The 17,450-nt window shown below is 46.0% G+C and overlaps 1 protein-coding gene across 1 annotated transcript in view; it reads right to left on the bottom strand.

The window, feature by feature from the left end:
• poldip2 (polymerase (DNA-directed), delta interacting protein 2) overlaps positions 1–17,450 on the bottom strand; it is a 37,269-nt gene that overhangs the window by 488 nt on the left and 19,331 nt on the right. The gene's annotated exons all lie outside the window — the stretch shown is intronic.

Genomic DNA, 17,450 nt, shown 5'->3' with positions numbered 1-17,450 from the left:
CTTAGGGTGCCTTCCTTCCTGGCCCACTCCCAGCTCCGTCACTGCTGCAAACCAGCTCCTAGTTCTGGGTGGTTTGAACTCCTGCATCTCTCTCCACTCACATTGCCCGAGTACCTCCACTATTTCCAGCGTTTTGCTTTGTTCCACGACTGAAGCCCAGTCGGGAGCAGGTGGTCAGCGGGAGCAGGGGTCTAACACTGCAGATGGTTCCTCTTCTACCACTGCAGCCTGTCTCCATGCACCAGGGCTCTCTGTGGGGGTAGAACCTTTCACACTGGGTTACCATGCACAAATATCCCCCTTACTCAAAGATCTGTTTCCCCCTTACTCAAAGTCTTTATTTAAACTAGTCATTAAATGTGAACAACATGCAGATGCAGACACAGCAAATAATGAAGCACAACACATATCATGGAACCAGGGACACCAGCAGGGAACATTTAATGAGCACTGCACCTGGTATATCCATCCCACACAGCTCCCCAAGGTGAGCCGAGAACAGTCTGTAGAACACCTCACACACGTGGCTGCTGATCAGGTGCATTTCCCAACAGTGATCACTGGTCACTGTAGTGACATCACAGCAAGGCTAACCCTGGCCTCCACATGCTGAAGAGCAGCACCTCCCTCTCACCTGGGCACAGAACTAATCCCAACTGCCTGCTAAACCCTGGCACCAAAACCCATCTGGTACAACACCTGCTGTGTTCAAAGGCACTGCAGCACAGCACAGTCAGTCACCATTGCTGGCTGGAAACCTGCAGCTTCTAACTGACTGGGACAGTCAGAAACATACAAACTGGCTTCAGTTCCACGCAATGCCCATCCCACTGTATTCAATAATTCTGCACCCCACTCAGCACTGGCTGAGCCAACTCCAGCTATTGCTGCAATCAAACATCTCCATGATTATTGCCCCAGTTGATCGGTACCTATCGACATACTGCAGATACAGACCCAATAATGTCCCTGGTGTGACACAGTGAGACCTGCACCAATCAAACTCACACAGTCACAGACCTGCAACCACTACTTCTGAACCCACTGTTTGGATACAGACCGACCACTGTACCCAGTGACGGACCCATCCCCACTGTACCGTGTCCCAGTGACGGACGCGTCCCCACCAGTGACGGACGCGTCCCCACTGGTACCGTACCCCAGTGTTATACAGCGTCAGACCTGTCCCCACTGGTACTGTACCCCAGTGTTATACAACGACAGACCCGTCCCCACCTGTACTGTACCCCAGTGTTATACAGCAGCAGACACGCCCCCACCGGGTCTGGAACTGTACTCCAGCTTTGGCAGAGGACTTCCATACTGTTAAACGTTACTGGACTCCCAGTGCCAGGCTACACTATTGTTCAGACTTCAGTGCAGGTAGATCCCCATACAATTCCACTACACAACACAACAGACTTCACAAAGCCCCTGCTAACAGTGAAGAAGCACACAGCAGAGTTAAGAGTTCAAGAGGAAGATTCACAGCTCCAGAAAGACAAGTAACTGTGTGGTAAAGTATGGAGCTGTTGTACAGGGGGTGATGACACTGAGCTCTCGTTCGTCTCAGTGCACCCAACACATGGAGCAGAAGAACCAAGTAAATGCAGAGAAGTGCAGCTGGAGGGGTACTGGCCAGGAACAGATTCACAATGCTCAATGGAAACACGAGCTCTCCTCGTAAGCCAGCTGGCCCAGCACCTTGCTCCAACATAAACTCCTCACGTCAATAACAGACAATCTTACATTCAATTTGAGGGAGGGTGAACAGGTTGAAGACTAATACTTGAAAACTAAGGACTGTTATGAGGGAGTGAATACCGAGCTCACTGAAGTGAACTGATGAATTAGGCTGAGGGATCAATCAGTCACATTGCAACGGCAGACGTTTACGGGGATCTTTCAGATGATGCATTCCAATGAGAAAGGAAAAGTCCATGGGGAGGAGTCACCATCCGTAGTTCACTGAAAAAGTAAAAGATAGTGTGAAACTCACAGAAAAAGCATCTAAATGTGTGAAGACAGGTGGAAGGACAGAATACTGGGCTGAAAATAAAATAAGGAAGGAAAAGTACGAGACAGGGCAAGCTGGAAATATGAGAATAGATAGTAGGAGTTTCTATAGATAGAGTTAACAAAGTGAGCATCGATCCTATAGAACAGGAGGATGGGAAAATCAGTAATAAAAAATGTCTTTTGCATACGTTAAGCAGATATTTTGCATCAGTCTTCACTATAGAGGATACAGGCAAAGGCCCAGAAATAGCTGTAAACCAGGAAATGGGGAAAGGAGGGAGGAACTTGGGGAAGTTACAGTCACCAGAGAAGTGGGTCTGAGCAAGTTGTTGGAGCCATGGGCTGGCAAGTCTCCAGGTCCTGATGGACTTCATCCTAGTGCCTTAAATGAAGTGGCTGTTGAGATAGTGGTGTTGGTTTTAAATTTCCAGAATTCCCTAGATACAGGAAAAGGTTCATTAGATTGGAAAATGGTGAAAGAGAGGGAGACAGAGGCAGAGAGTTAGCTCAGTATCTGTTCTGTTCACTATGTTGTGAGCAGGTCGGAGTCAATGTTCCAGTGAAAGGGAAATCATGTATGACCAATTCACTGGCGCTCTGAAATAACACATACTGTGGATAAAGGGGAAATCTGTGGGTGCACTGTACTCAGATTTCCAGAAGACAGTTGATCCAAGGTGTCTCATCAAAGATTATTGTGGAAAATAAAAGCTCACATAGGAGGTAATATTTGACATGGTAAGAGGCTGGGTATCAGGAAACGGTAGGCAAACTGGTTGGCAGGGCATAACAAGTGGTGAGTGTTGGGGCCTCACTGTTATAATTTAAACAAATCACGGCACCAATGGTATTGTTGTTAAATTAAGTTGAGAATAAGTTGAGAGGACAATAAAGGGATTTAGACAGAAGTGAGTGGGCAAAGGTCTGGCACATGGAGAATAATGTGAGAAACGTGAAACTGTCCATTTTGCTGGAAAAATATGAAAGCATATTATCTAAATGGTAAGAAGGTACAGAAGTGATATGCAGAGGGATCTGGGTGTCCCAGTACATGATCCACAGAAGGGTATAGGAAAACTAACAGAATATTAGAGACATTATGCTTCAGTTATATAGGGCATTGGTGAGACCACATCTGAGCTACAATGTACAGTATTAGACTCCTGAGGAAGGGCGTAAATGTATTGAATGCAGCTCAGAGAAGGTTTACTGGACTATAACCTGGAATAGGCTGTTGTTTTATGAGGAAAGGTTAGAAGGACAAGGCTTGCATCCATTGGATTTCAGAAAACAAGAAGAAATTTGGCTGAAGCACACAAGATCCTGAGGGGTCTCAACAGGGCAGATGCAGAGAGGATGTTTTCTCTTTTGGGAAAACCTAGAATCAGGAATCATTGTGTAAAAACAAGAGGTCACCCGTCAACGACAGACATTGCAAGATTATTTTTTTCTCTTAGAGGATGGTAAGTCTATGGAACTCTCTTAAGGAAACAGTGGTAGATCAGTTTTTGATCAGCAAGGAGATGAAGGTTTACTCGGGGTAGGAGGAAATGTGTTTGAGTTTACAGTCAGAAAAGCTGTGATGGTATGACATGGGACAGCAGACGAGGGGCCGAGTGGCCTATTCCTGCTCTGATATGTTGATAAGTAAATTAACCCAACCCATGCACAGCACCAACAAACTCCAACTCCACCCCTGCCTGCACTCACCTCATCCGTCTCAATCTAAGTCTATCTTCAACTATCAACCCCAATAGAACCCTGCTCCATGAGTGAGCACACATTTCATGGTGCAACTGGCCAGCATGTCTCTGCGTGGAGACTGGGGACGTGCCCTGTCTCCCCCACAGGCATCACCCTGGACAGATCCACTGGTGCTCTGGTACGAGGAAAGATCCTGAGTGCAGTCTGTGTTTAGTTACTCAATCAAGTGCTGGAGGCAAATGCTCAGACCGGGGAGGTGGAGGGCCTGCTGCTGTCATTACTGCTCTCGAGAGAAAGGGATCGGATGGAAACGTTGAAGGTGCTGCTGTCTGGTCTTTTATGAACGAGCCCTTGCGGAAGGTGCAAACAGTAGTAAGCAGCAATAATTCTATCCACCTGCTTCAGCACAGCTCCAGAACAGACCCAAAGCAACACACCTGTCCCTCTAAACACTTCACGTGTCCAGTGTTAGGTTAAGGTCCTCTGGAGCCTCTCCTCCCACCACCTAACCCAATCAGGTGCTTAACACAGGACCTGAATTATACCGACATCCCCTTGTTTATCAAGTATCCAGCTCTGTAGTAAATATATTCAAAGATGTTGCTCTCACTACGCTTTGAGGAAGAGAGTTGCAGTGCCACAACCCTCAGAAAAAATTTCCCTTCACCTCCATTTTAAATGGGCCCCTCTTACTTTGAACAGTGACCCCTGGTTCTAAACCTTTGCACAAAAGGAAACAGTCTTTATGCATCTACCTTGTCAAGGCCCCTTAGAACCTTTCATGTTTCTGTCAAATCACATCTTACACTTCTAAAGCCTAGTAAATACAAGTCTAACCTGTTCAACCTTTCCTCATGAGGTAACCCGCCCATTCCAATATTAGTCAAGTAAATCTTTTCCAAACTGCTTTCAACACATTAAATTCCTCCTGTAAATAAGGTGACCAGTATTGTGCACAGTCTTTAAGTGTGGTCTCTCCAGCATCTATATAACTGAAGCATAACCTCCCTGCTTCTGCATACAATTCCCCAACGTTGCTAGCTTTCCTAGTTATTTGCAAAACTCCAATAATCCACCATCCCATTGTTCATAAATCCTGGGATTTTGGGATTTGGTTTACTAGGCCCTGATTCCTGCATTCCTTTTACCCTGTCTACCATGTGGGTCCAATTCCCATGCTCCATTTAAACTGACCAGGTTCGCTGGAAATATTATTATGCTGCTGTCATGTCTCAAAAAAAAGGTCAATTAATAGGAATGACATCCAATGGTTGAGAATATCTACCAGTCCAGCAAAGTCCTGAGCATGCTGGATTAATGGTGAGAATGTGCACCCGCCCTGCACCTGCCCCTCCCACCACCCCGCCCCTCTCATTGTTTAGATTTGTGCTGCTCTCACCATTTTTCTGCCTGGCTGGTGGGGAAGGGGTGTGGGGGTGTGGGAGGTGGGGAAGGGGTGTGGGGGTGGGGAAGGGGTGTGGGGGTGGGGAAGGGGTGTGGGGGTGGGGGGGGGGTGGGTAAGAGATGCTCAACCTCTTGAGGAGCTCACAGAGGATAATGACCAGAATGGTCCCAAGGACGAGAGACTTTCATTGGGTGGTGGAAATGGAGAAGCTGGTGCCTTTCTCCTTAGAGTGGAGAGAGAGCAGAGATTGAACCAGCACTCAAAATTACAGGGGGTACACTGGGAACAGCGCATTCCAATGGCAGGGGTTGGTAACCAGGGAGAAGCAAATTGAAAGGAAATGACAAAACAACTAGATATAAAGGAAGAAGTTCTTCTTTTACACAGTAAAATATTCAGAGGGACCTGGTGGCCTTTGTGCACCAATTACTGAAAGTTAACACAGGCTCAGCTAACAATTTGAAAATTAAATAGAATATTAGCTTTAATTGAAAGAGGATTTGAGCAGAAGAGTAGGGATCTCTCACTCAGTAATAGGGTCCTGGTGAAACCAATCCTGGAATGTTGTGTCTGCTTTTCCTAGCCGAGGAAGGGTATACCTATGACTTGTGGTGCAGGGAATGCAGTGATAGTGCACCAGACAGATCACAGGGTTTGTTGTACAAGCAGAGATTAAGCAGACTAGGATTGTACTCTCCAGAGTTTAGAAGAATGTGAGACACAAGAGACTGCAGGTGCTTGAATCTGGAGCAACAAAACAATCTGCAGGAGGAACTCAGTGGGTCGAGCAGCAACTGATAGAGTTTTCAACCGACAACCAGGGATTCATCAACAATTCCTTTCCCTCCACAGATGCTTATCAATGCGCTGAGTTCCTCCAGCAGATTGTGTGAGAGAAGGAAGTGAGGTGATCTGACTGAAATGTACAAAATGCTAAGTAACATGACATGCAGATATCGTTTCCTGTAGCTGGGGTATCAGCACCAGGAGTCAGTTTCATTATAGGCATCGGCCTTTGCAGGCAGAGATGAGAAGAAATATCTTCAGCGAGAGGATGGTGAATCTCTAGAATTCTCTTCCCATGGGGGCTGTGGAGGCTCAGTAACCAAGTTTATTCATCAGAGAGAAGGATGTGGAGGCTGGAGAATTAAGGGAGGGGTGCACTGATATTCTGGAACTGGTCTGTGTCAGGAAGGAGGATGAGCTGAAGCTATTGGAGCACATTAGGGTGGATAAATCCTCGTGGCCTGACAGGATCTATCCCAAGATGTGAAAGGAAGCAAGGGAGGAGATTACTGGGGCTCTGGCAGAGAATTTTGCACCTTTGTTAGCCAAGGGTGAGATACCAGAAGACTGGAGGATGGCTAATATTGTCACCTTCTTCAGAAAGGACAGTAGGGATAAGCCTAGAAAGTACAGGCCAGTGAGCCTTACATCAGTGGTAGGGCAGCTGGGGGAGAAGATTCTGAGGGACAGGATTTCTATTCACTTGGAAAGGCAGGGACTGATTAGGAGTCAGTATGGTTTATACTGGGGAGATCATGTTTCACAAATCTGAGATTTTTGAGGAGATAACAAAGAAAATTGATGAAGGCAAGGCAATAGACATGGTTTACATGGACTTCAGCAAGGCTTTTGACAAGGTCCCGTATGGTAGGCTGGTCCAGAACACTAAGGCACAAGGGATCCGAGGTGTGTTGGCAAACTGGATCTAAGATTGGATTGGTGATAGGGGACAGAGGGTAGTGGTGGATGGGTGTTTTTCTGGAGTGAGTCTGTAACATGGTGTACCACAGGAATCGGTGCTGGGACCTTTGTCTATAAAGAACTTGGACAAGAATGGAGGTAATCTGATGAGTAACTCAGCAGATACCATGAACGTTGTTGAAATCATCGATAGGAGAGAAGGTTGGCCAAGGATACATTGGGACATAGATCAGCTGGGAAGTTAAGCAGAGAGCAGCACCGGAAATTTAATCCGGACACGTGAGGAAATGTACCTTGGGATGTCAAATTCTAGTAGGACATACAGAGTAATTGGCAGGGACCTTAAGAGCATTGGTGTACAGAAGGCCTTTGGGGTGCAAATGCAGAGGATGCTGAAAGTGGTGACACAGGTGACTAGGGTAGGGAAGAAGGCATTTGGTACGCTTGCCTTCAAAGGCCAAGGCACTGAGTATAAGACTTGGGATGTCATGTTGCAGCTGTACAAAACATTGGTTTGACCACATTTATAGTATCGTATACAATTCTGGTCACCACACTACAGGAAAGATGTGGTAGCAATAGACAGAATTAAGAGGAGATGCACCAGGATGTTGTCTGGAATGGAGGGCTGTAGCTACATGGAGAGATTGGATAGGCTGGGATTGTTCTCACTGGAACACAGGAGACTGAGGGGCAAAGTTAGAGGTTTATAAAACTATGAGAGATGTAGATAGAATAAATAGAGTCTTTTTCCCAAGGCACAGGTGTCTAGAACAGGTTTAAGGTGAGAGAGGAGATCTGAGGGGTTTCCACACAGACAGGGTGGTGGCGGGGGGGGGGGGGGAGGGTGGTGGTGGAGGGGGGATGAATATCTGGAATGAGCTGCCAGAGGTGGTGGACAAAGATACCATCACAATTTTAAAAGGTGCTTGGACAGTTACTTGGATGGGAAAGGTGTAGAGGGATATGAGCCTATTGCAAGCAGATGGGATTAGTGTAGGTAGGCATCACAGTCTGCATGGACAAGGTGGCTGACACTGATTCAAGGCAGAAATTGATCAATTTCTCTGTGAAAACCCTTGCCTTGGGAAAAAGACTATCTATCCTATCTATGTCTCTCATAGTTTTATAAGCCTCTATAAGTTCACCCCTCAAGTCTCCTATGTTCCAGGGAGAACAATCCCAGCCTATCCAGTCTCTCCTTGTCACTACAGCCCTCCATTCCAAGCAACAAGTTAATGGAATTGAGTATATGGGGGTGGTGCAGGAATGTGGCAGATGTAACTGATCAGTCTGAGACATGAGGGGCCAAATGGTCTACTCTCCTATTCCTTATGTTTTTATGAAAAAACGCATTGCCTAAAGGTTCTGGAAGCAGGGTTAACAGGAATTTTCAAAAAGAAAATTGGGTAAATGGAGTTTAACTCAGATAAGTGTGAGGAGTTGCATTTTGGGAAGACAAATGAGGGTAGGACTTTCACAGTGAACAGCAGGGCCCTGGGGTTGTTGTAGAATAGAGGGACGCAGGAATACAAATACATGGTTCCCTGAAAGTCGCGTCACAGGGAGACAGGGTAGTGAAGAAGGCTTTTGGCATGATGGCCTTCATCAGCCAAGATGTTGGTGAGGCTGCATTTGGAATATTGTGTTTAGTTTTGGTCATCCTGCTATAGGAAAGATGCCATTAAGCTGGAAAGAATGCAGAGGAGATTTTACGAGGAAATTGCCAGGACTTGAAGGACTGACTTATGGGGAGAGGTTGAACAGGTTGGGACTGTTTTCATTGGAGCACAGGAGAATAAGAGGTGATCTTACAGAAATGTATAAAATCATGAGAGGCATCGATAGGGTCAATGCACACAGTCTTTTTCCTAGGGTTGGGGAATCAAGAACTAGAGGGCCCAGGTTTAAGGTGAGAGGGGAGAGATTTAATAGGAACCTGAGGGGTAACTTAGTCACCCAAAGGTTGGTCAGTATATGGAATGAGCTGCCAGAGGATGTGGCAGCTCATTCCATATACTGATGTGGTTGAGGCATTAACGACACGTAAAAGGTACTTTGACAGGTACGTGCGTGGGAAAGGTTTAGAGGGATATGGCCAAACGCAGCAAATAGGACTAGCTTAGATGGGAATCTTGGTTGGCATGGACCAGTTGGGCCGAAGGGCCTGTTTCCATGCTCTATGACTCTATAAATAGTTGAAAAGGTAAATAATTACAGAGTTTTGGAGACAGAATGGAAGAGGGAGTGGAATTCTTTGGAAAGCTCTTTTAAAAGAGCTCACCCATGGTCATTTTTTTTTTACAATGTGTGGTACTTGGGCAAGTGTGCTCTAAGAGAACAGTGCAACCAGGGCCACCCAGGAGAAGTACCAATCGGGACCATCTGCCTCAAGCCACCCAGGAGACAACTGCATGCTAGTAATGAAAATTGCAGCAAATGTCCAAGGGGCTGGGCACATATAGCACCTGGCACACTGTGGGAGAACGCCAGAGTTCAAATAATGCTGACCAAGTGGTAGGGTTTGGAATGTTAGCCAGGTCTCCAGAGGAACTTTCCCCACACCCCTTCCCCAAAATGTAAGATGAAGCCTTTTGCATTTCTCAACAGGCCACTGGGGCTCAATACAATATTGTATAAGTTCACCAAGGCTGTTGTGACAGTACCATTCAAACGCAAAGGCTCTAACAACCAAGGAGAGGGTGTCTGGGAATCACCTCCAAGACGCACCATCCTGACTGTGAAATATCTCACTGGTTCTTCAACATTGCTGCATCTAAATCTTGGAACGCTCTCCAAACAACAGAGGCACGACCTTCACCAGAAGCTCAGCAGTGGTTCGAGAAGGTGCACACCACCACCTTGTTAAGGGTAACTAAGGATGAGTATAAATGCTGGTCTTGCTGTCGACATCTACACTGGGGAACAGTGAAAGAAAACTGTTTCACTGTTTACAGCATTCCCTTCCAACTGAAGTACAAGGTAATAACTTTCTAATTCAGAGATCATCTACAATAATCCAAGATAACAGCCTGACACACTGCTTAGTACATGAGACGGCAAGAGACATATGGTAATCAATGAGACTATGAATATACTGGCAAAAGACAATCGTATTCTTGCAGTAGCATAGTATTGTGTGGTATGCTCTTGTCCAGTCTAAATACATACCTACACTAAAGCTATAAATATACCCACCAATACTGCATCACTGAATGAAGTGTTGATATCCTCATCAGTACCATAACTCTGGGTTATAAAGAGACAGTCCCACGCTCACCTATACCACACCCTTGGGTTCTACAGAGACAGATATGTATCCTCTGATAGCGTACCCCAGGGTTAGTGATTAACCTCTACCAGGAGTACTATACCACAGTTAATGCTTTCTTATAATAACCCTAAGACTGGAAGAACTGCTGTTTTGTGCCCACATTACAAACACTGACAGGATGCAGGACTTCTCTCCCTTACTGACCACATGTGACAATATCATGAGCCTCCTTGTTAGTGAGGCAGTGCAAGGTTAGTCAGCCAGCTTCCAATATCAAGCAGACATTGGAATTTATAGATCACATAAAATTTGACAGAATTTCAATCGATTTTTCATATATTTTTCAGCTTCTGAAGAAATCCCTTCAGGGAGAGATTCTACTCTAGTTCCTCATGCTGTCTGCTCCTGTCCACCTCTGGGAGTTTGGTTACTGCTGAATCTGACCGAACTTCTGCACCATGGAAACCAGTCCGCAGGATTGGGACAGCACAAGCCCATTTCCCAAAGTCTCTTGCTACCTTAATGCTTCTATCATTTCAGTGAGAGACTGTGGTAGCTACCTCGTGCTTAGGTTAAAGAGGTGAATGGGCCTGACAAGAACCCATTGGGAGAGTCGTCGTTCTTGCTTTCGAGGGAGAATGGTGGAATACGAACATCGAGGAGACTCCGGTTGGCGCTCTCAAAGCGATAGGAACCCCTGTGGAATGCAGAGACAAGGTCAGCCTCCGGAAATGGTCCCTGACAGCTGATTTGTATCTGTGGAAACAAGGCTAGGAAAGGGGGAAGGGAGGGGATGGGTCTAAAGGGAAAGTTCATTCCTAGCTCCTTTGGAACACTGCCCACATGGACAAGCTCGTATTAACAACTCCCCTTCCAAACCAGTCTAAGAACAACTAATACAACATTTGTAGTGTAGTAGATCACCAAGGCAGTTAGTTCACAGAAGTTTCAGCAAACGAGTGTTGACACTGATCCTCAAGGAGATACCAGAGAATCACAAAACATCCCCAGTGGAGATAAAAGAACATTCCTGCATCTCCAACATAATCCACCCAGGTACAGAGTACACTCGAAGGGAGGACCCTTCCCTGGCTCCCCCATCTCAGCTCAGCTCAGCTGCCAGAAAGGGGGGGCCAGAAGGGGAAAGCCACCCCTAGCAAACCTTCTGAAAAGGACAAACAAGTTCATTGGGTGACACTGGCTCACACCCAAGGGATGGTTGAGAGACAAAGAGGGAGTTAGTGCCGTGGACCAACACCCCAGCAAGGGCTCTGGGGGTTGGGAAGGGTCAGGGAGGGCATCCTCTGTGCAGAGGCATTGGTTTCTAAAGCAATCCCCAGTGCTATAAGTCATTCAGCCCATCAGATCCCTGCTGGCCTAGAGTGGACGGTAGGTTCCACCCATATGCCAACTCTCAGTCCGTACCCCAGCAGGTCATGGCTCTTTCATCCATTTCTCAACTCCCCTCTAACTCTTCAACCAATGAACAAACCTCTGCCTGCCACCCTTCCTTCCCCATACAAAGATACAACCCTGTCTCTCCAACCTTTCATCACAAGACAACCCAACCTTTCCAGGTAACAGTCAAGTAAACCTTCCTTGAATTGCTTCCAATGCATTAACATCTATTCCTAAGCAAGGAGACAATATTGTACGTAGTACTCCAAGTGAAGTCTCGCAAATGCTCAGTATGTCAACATTCAGTGCTTTGATTACGTTGCACTACAATGGTTTGTACATGCATACAAAAATATGAAAACATGCATAACTTGAGTGCACACACACTTTCTTCAATCACGAGCATATGCAGCAGCTCATAAAGTTGAGATTTATCTTCCCTCTCAATGTGTAAAACACTGACCTATGGGTTGACCTATTCTAGGTGAACATCAGCAGAAAGCTCAGCAGTGACATCACAGACAAGCCCAGTTCTGCTCAGTGCTCCACAGCAGAAGTAATGGCCGGGATTTCTCCTCCCGAACCCACTGACTGTGCTCCGCAAAAGACAACCCACCTCATGGGACTAGCGACTAGCCTGGTATATTTAACCATCAAGTACATTTGTTCTTACGATCCAAATGACTCAGGTTTCTGAAGATGTTTCTTAGAAGTGGTTAGATTGTGGAATTTGTCAGAGATGCAGTTAGGGGAAGCAGGGGTAGCCCAAGGGACAAAGGACTTGAAGGTTATACTGATAGGGCAAAAGATGCAGAGGAATGGGAAACCCAAGGCTGTTTGCCTCCCAGACCCTCAATCATTCCTCATTTTCCAAAAACAGTCAATCCTCTCCCTGCTCTTAATCCTCACCTACATTCACCAGCAGATTAATTCTGAGTAAGAGTTGGCTGAAATCCATGAACAGCTGGGAATAAGTCCAGCACACAGCACTGAACTGGTTAGGAATAAATGGGTTGTGGAAATTAGGCTAGATTATACGGGAAACTCAACTCGCACATTGAAGATTACAAGGTCATGGAGGGAAGAGCCAGAACATAACTAATATCTCCTGTACCTTGTATTCAAAGATTTGAGTATGAAAATCTCAAATAAAATCAGAGAACAGAATTTGAAGAAACACATTAGATCAGTCAAACAACATGAAAAAATAAATAGATCTTATGCACTGACTTAATGATACATTAGTAGGAGCCATTCACTTACTACTAACGTAAACCTCCATTACAGCATCTGGACAGGATGTGTCCAGTAACTTGTGGGCAGTGCGTGGGGTAGAGTCAGTGGGCTGTCTGTGCATCAGCTGACAATGTGTTAACAACTGTTGAAATCAGTTCCCTGTCCCCCTTTTAGGAGAAGGCTCTGCTGCAGGAGGGGTCGAATTTAGCAGTACAACACAGCTAGTGAAGGACGACATGCAATTCTTGTGATCTAGTATAAAACTGGCACCAGGTCCTGCAGTTCACATTCACAGGAAGCCTATTGGAACTGTGATACAGGAAAAATTTGGACTGCATCTTTAAGGACAGCAACAGATCTGACAAGCCAACAACAGCAGCAAGCCTGGCCTTGTAGGTCACTCCAGAGAATCCATCTGTGGGTGGGTCTCCATACTGCTTTGGGTCTATTCAGGAAACAGTCCCTCTCTGGCTCAAACTCAAGGCCAAAAGCAGGACACAGACACAGCGCCAGCTAATGATGAACATCATGCAGCCTTCTCACAGCCAAAACCAACATGCTTCTATTTTAAAAAGTCCTGGACATTAGCTTATGACAGCACCAGTGCACTGCATGGAATTTCACTGCTCAACAACCCTCCAAGATCCCTTTACTTCTGACATCCTCAGTCTGCACTGCTGCACTGTTAGTGGCTGTGCATCGTCTACCAACGTCCTAAACTTAAGAAACCCCTCTCAAAACCTTTACATCTCCTTTACGATGCTTCCTATAACGTCACATGAAGCTTTTTCACCTGCCTCATATCTGAGTGGCCAGTTTTATAATTCCTGGGTAAAACATCGTGGATTGTTATGGATGTCATCATGGATGTGCTTAATCGGTCCTCTCAGCTTTAGGACTCAATGTGTTGCACTCCCTCTGTCCCTTGGCAGCTGGAATATGTGGCAAAATGGGAGCTCATCTATTGGTAAAAACAAAACGTGGAGGATATTTGAAGTGGGGAGGGTTTGAAAGGCATTGATGCTGTGAGGAGCTGGAGGTTATTCGTTAATCACTGGGGAAGGTGGCACCTGCACCTTAACCAGAATGGCTTCAACATCCTATGGGAATGGTTTACATTAACTTGTCAAAGGAATGGGAAATAGAATACACGTACAGTTTGGGGGTGGGGAGTGGTGAGGGGGCGCAGGCGAGCGGAGGGCGGGGGCGCAGGTGAACGACGGGAGACGTAGTCAAATATGGAAGGAAAACTCAGTTGGTCTAGCTGACAGAATAGCCACGGTGTGATAAGGCACATGGAAGGTTTAATCACTCTGTTGAACTTTTCTCATTTCTCAGCATGTGGGAATATGATATTGTGGCTTTCACAGAGACATGATTGAAAAACAGCCAGGACTGGCAACTCAAATTTTCAGGCTATAAAATCTTCAGGTGGGACAGGACAGGATGTAAAGGAGCAGCAGCGCTGCAACTTTGATTAGGGAATCCATTAATTGGAATTGGCTTATTATTGTCACTCGTACTACGGTACAGTGAAAAACTTATCTTGCATGCTGTTCATACAGATCAATTCATTACATAGTGCAATGAGGTAGTACAGGGTAAAAAAAAGTGTCACTGCAATAATGGGGGAGGATATCCCAAGGCTCATCAAATGAGGCCATATGGGTAGAGCTTTAGAACAAAATGGGAATGATCACTTTTCTGGGGGAATACTACAGGCCTCATAACAGTCATAGAGCAGCAAATATATAGACAAATCAAAGAGAAATGCAAGAGTAATAAGGTTATATAGTAGGACAACACCCCCAATATTAACTAGGATTGCTTTAGTGTGAGAGACGTAGTGGGGGCGCGGAATTTTTAAAGTGCATCCACGTGAGTTTTTGGAACCACTACATAAAGGGGCAGTGCCTGATCTAACGTTAGTGAATGCTGAGAGGCAAATGGTCAAAGTTTCAGTAAGAGAGCATTTTGAGATAGCGACCCTATGTCTGCATGTTTCAAGGTCATTGTAGAAAGGGATAAGGATGGTTCAGAAATTAAGGTCCTGAACTGGAGAGGTCAATTTCAATAAAACACCACCTTACAAAAGTAGATTGGGAGCAGCTAGGTGTAGGTGGGTGCCAGGGCCAACACTCACCCATTAAGGACAACAAGTCCATGGAGCCCTCGATGTCAAGGGCCGGATAAAGAAAAAAAGCAGATGGTATGTATAGAGAATGGAAGTCAGGGAAAGCAGTTCAAGAGTATCAAAAGTGTAGAGAGGTACTTAAAAGAGAAATTAGGAGGCCAGAGAGGTGCCACAAAATATCACTGGATTACGGAAAATCCAAAAGTAGATTTTAAGTATATTGAGGACAAGAGGATAACAGGGAGAGAGCGAGGCTCACTAGGGATCAAAACAGAAATCTGCTTGTGAAGCCAGCAGACATAGGTGAGGTCTGAAATTAATGCATCCCATGTGCATTACTAAGGACATTGTAGTTGGGAGAAGTCTGGGGGGGAATGATGAAATTCTACAACATGTTATCATTAAAGACATTAGGTGTCCTGGTGGTCCTGAGCCTGATCGTTAGGTGTCCCTGTGGTCCCCAGAGCCTGATCGTTAGGTGTCCCTGTGGTCCCCAGAGCCTGATGAGATGTGTCCCAGATTGCTGTGGGAGGCAGGGGAGGAGATTGCTGGGGTCCTGACAGATTTTTTAAATCTTCACTGGCCACAGGTGAGGTGACACACAACAGGAGGACAGCAACTGTGGCTCCTTTACACAAGGGCAACAGGGATAACCCTAGTAACTACAGACAAGGATACGATTAATCTGCACTTGGATAGACAGGGATTAATTAAATATCGACAGTGTCGTTCTGTTGGGTGGTGGGGGGTGGGAGATCCTGCCTGAACAATTTGAGTGAATTTTTCAAAGATTTAACAAAATATACTGACGAGGGCAGCATAACTGATGAGAGTTCAGTAAGGCCTTTGACAAGGTCCCACATGGGAGACTGGCCGAAAACATTAAAAACCTATGGTTGGTTTTGTAATAAGAGGCAGAGGGTGATGGAGAAGGTCTGTTTTTGTATTTGGAAGCCTGTGAGCAGTGAGGTACCTCAGGGATCAGTGCTGGGACTATTACTGTTATATATATTTAACAATTTGGATGCAAGCGCAGGAGGCAGTAAGTTTGCAGCTGACAGCAAAATTGTTGAATTTGTTGCTAATGAGGAGGATACTCATAGGATAGAATGTATAGAACAGCACAGCACAGGAACAGGCGTTTCAGCCCACGTCTGCACCAAACAATGCTGAATTAAACTACATCCCTTCTGTCCCTCAGCTTCCACCGCTCTAGAGAAAACAACACGTTTGTCCAACCTCTCTTCATAGCTTATACCCTCTAATCCAGGCAGCATCCTGGTAAACCTTTTCTGCACCCTCTCCAAAGCCTCCACATCCTTCCTGTAATGGGGTGACCAGAACTGCACACATACTCCAAGTGCAGCCTAACCAAAGTTTTACACAGCTGCAATGTGACTTCCTGATTCTTATACTCAGTGTCCCGACTGAAGAAGACAAGCCTGCTGTGCGCCTTCTTTACCACCCTATCTACTTGTGTTGCCACTTTCAGGGAGTTTTTCAGGGATCAGAATGCTACTGATCAGCTGGTAGGTTGAGCAAAGCAATGACAGATGAGTCTAACCCTGATAAGTGACCGGTACTGGTGTTGGAGGTCAATAAACCCAGCCCAGGACACAGTGGTGCAGCTAGTGGACTCACTGACTCACAGTATCAATGACCTGGCTTTAATCCTGACCTTGGGTGTGGAGGTTCCAGCTACAAAAGCAGGTCAGATGCTGAGCATCTTGCAGCAAGTAACTCACCTCCTGACACCATTAGGCACCACCCACAAGGCTGCAGTGTGTACCACCCACAAAATCCACTGCAGTTACTCACCAAGTTACTCCAACAACGTGCACCAAGCACGCAGCCTCAACCACCGAACAGGACAAGGGCAGTGGGTGCATGGGAGCACCACCACCTGCAAGTTCCCCTTCAGGTCATGTACCATCCTTATTTGGAAGTATATCATTGGTCATTATCATGACTGAGTGCATATCATGGAATTCCCACCCCCATAACAGGAAGACTCTGGCTGTTCAACAATGTGGCTCACCACCACCTCCTCATGGTAATGAGGGATGGGTAGTAAGTGCAGGTCTCACCAGTGACATACGGATCAAAAAATGAATGAACGAATGAATAAATAAATGATGTTTAAGGGAGGAAACCTACCATCCTTACTCTGTCTGGTGTACATAGTCCAGACTGGCGCAGTGTGAGATTGCACAGCTGAAGGGCAGTAAACGCTGGCCATGTCAGTGACACTCACCTCCCGTGGTAGAGGAAGGGCAGTAAACACTGGCCATGTCAGTGACACTCACCTCTTGTGGTTGAGGAAGGGCAAAAAAATACATGAGCCTGCCTGGATGGTGACTGCAAGAGAGAAGCCAGGTGGAACCGTGATACCAGTGCCAGCAATGTGCAGTCAGGCAGCGGGGAGAAGCGAGTCAGCAACTCTAATCAAAAGGCAAAGGGTCGGCATAGTTGTTTAAAGACCTCAGAAACAACTGCCTTGCCCAGGTGCCAGCACAGTTAGATTTGTGATCAGTGTATTACACCTCTAAATAAAACATCAGCACCACATTCCC

This window comes from Pristis pectinata, chromosome 21 (assembly GCF_009764475.1).
Source record: "Pristis pectinata isolate sPriPec2 chromosome 21, sPriPec2.1.pri, whole genome shotgun sequence".
NCBI classification, from domain to species: Eukaryota; Metazoa; Chordata; class Chondrichthyes; order Rhinopristiformes; family Pristidae; genus Pristis; species Pristis pectinata.
The sequence above is the reverse complement of the archived record's forward strand: the minus strand, read 5'-3'. Positions and strand labels throughout refer to the sequence as shown.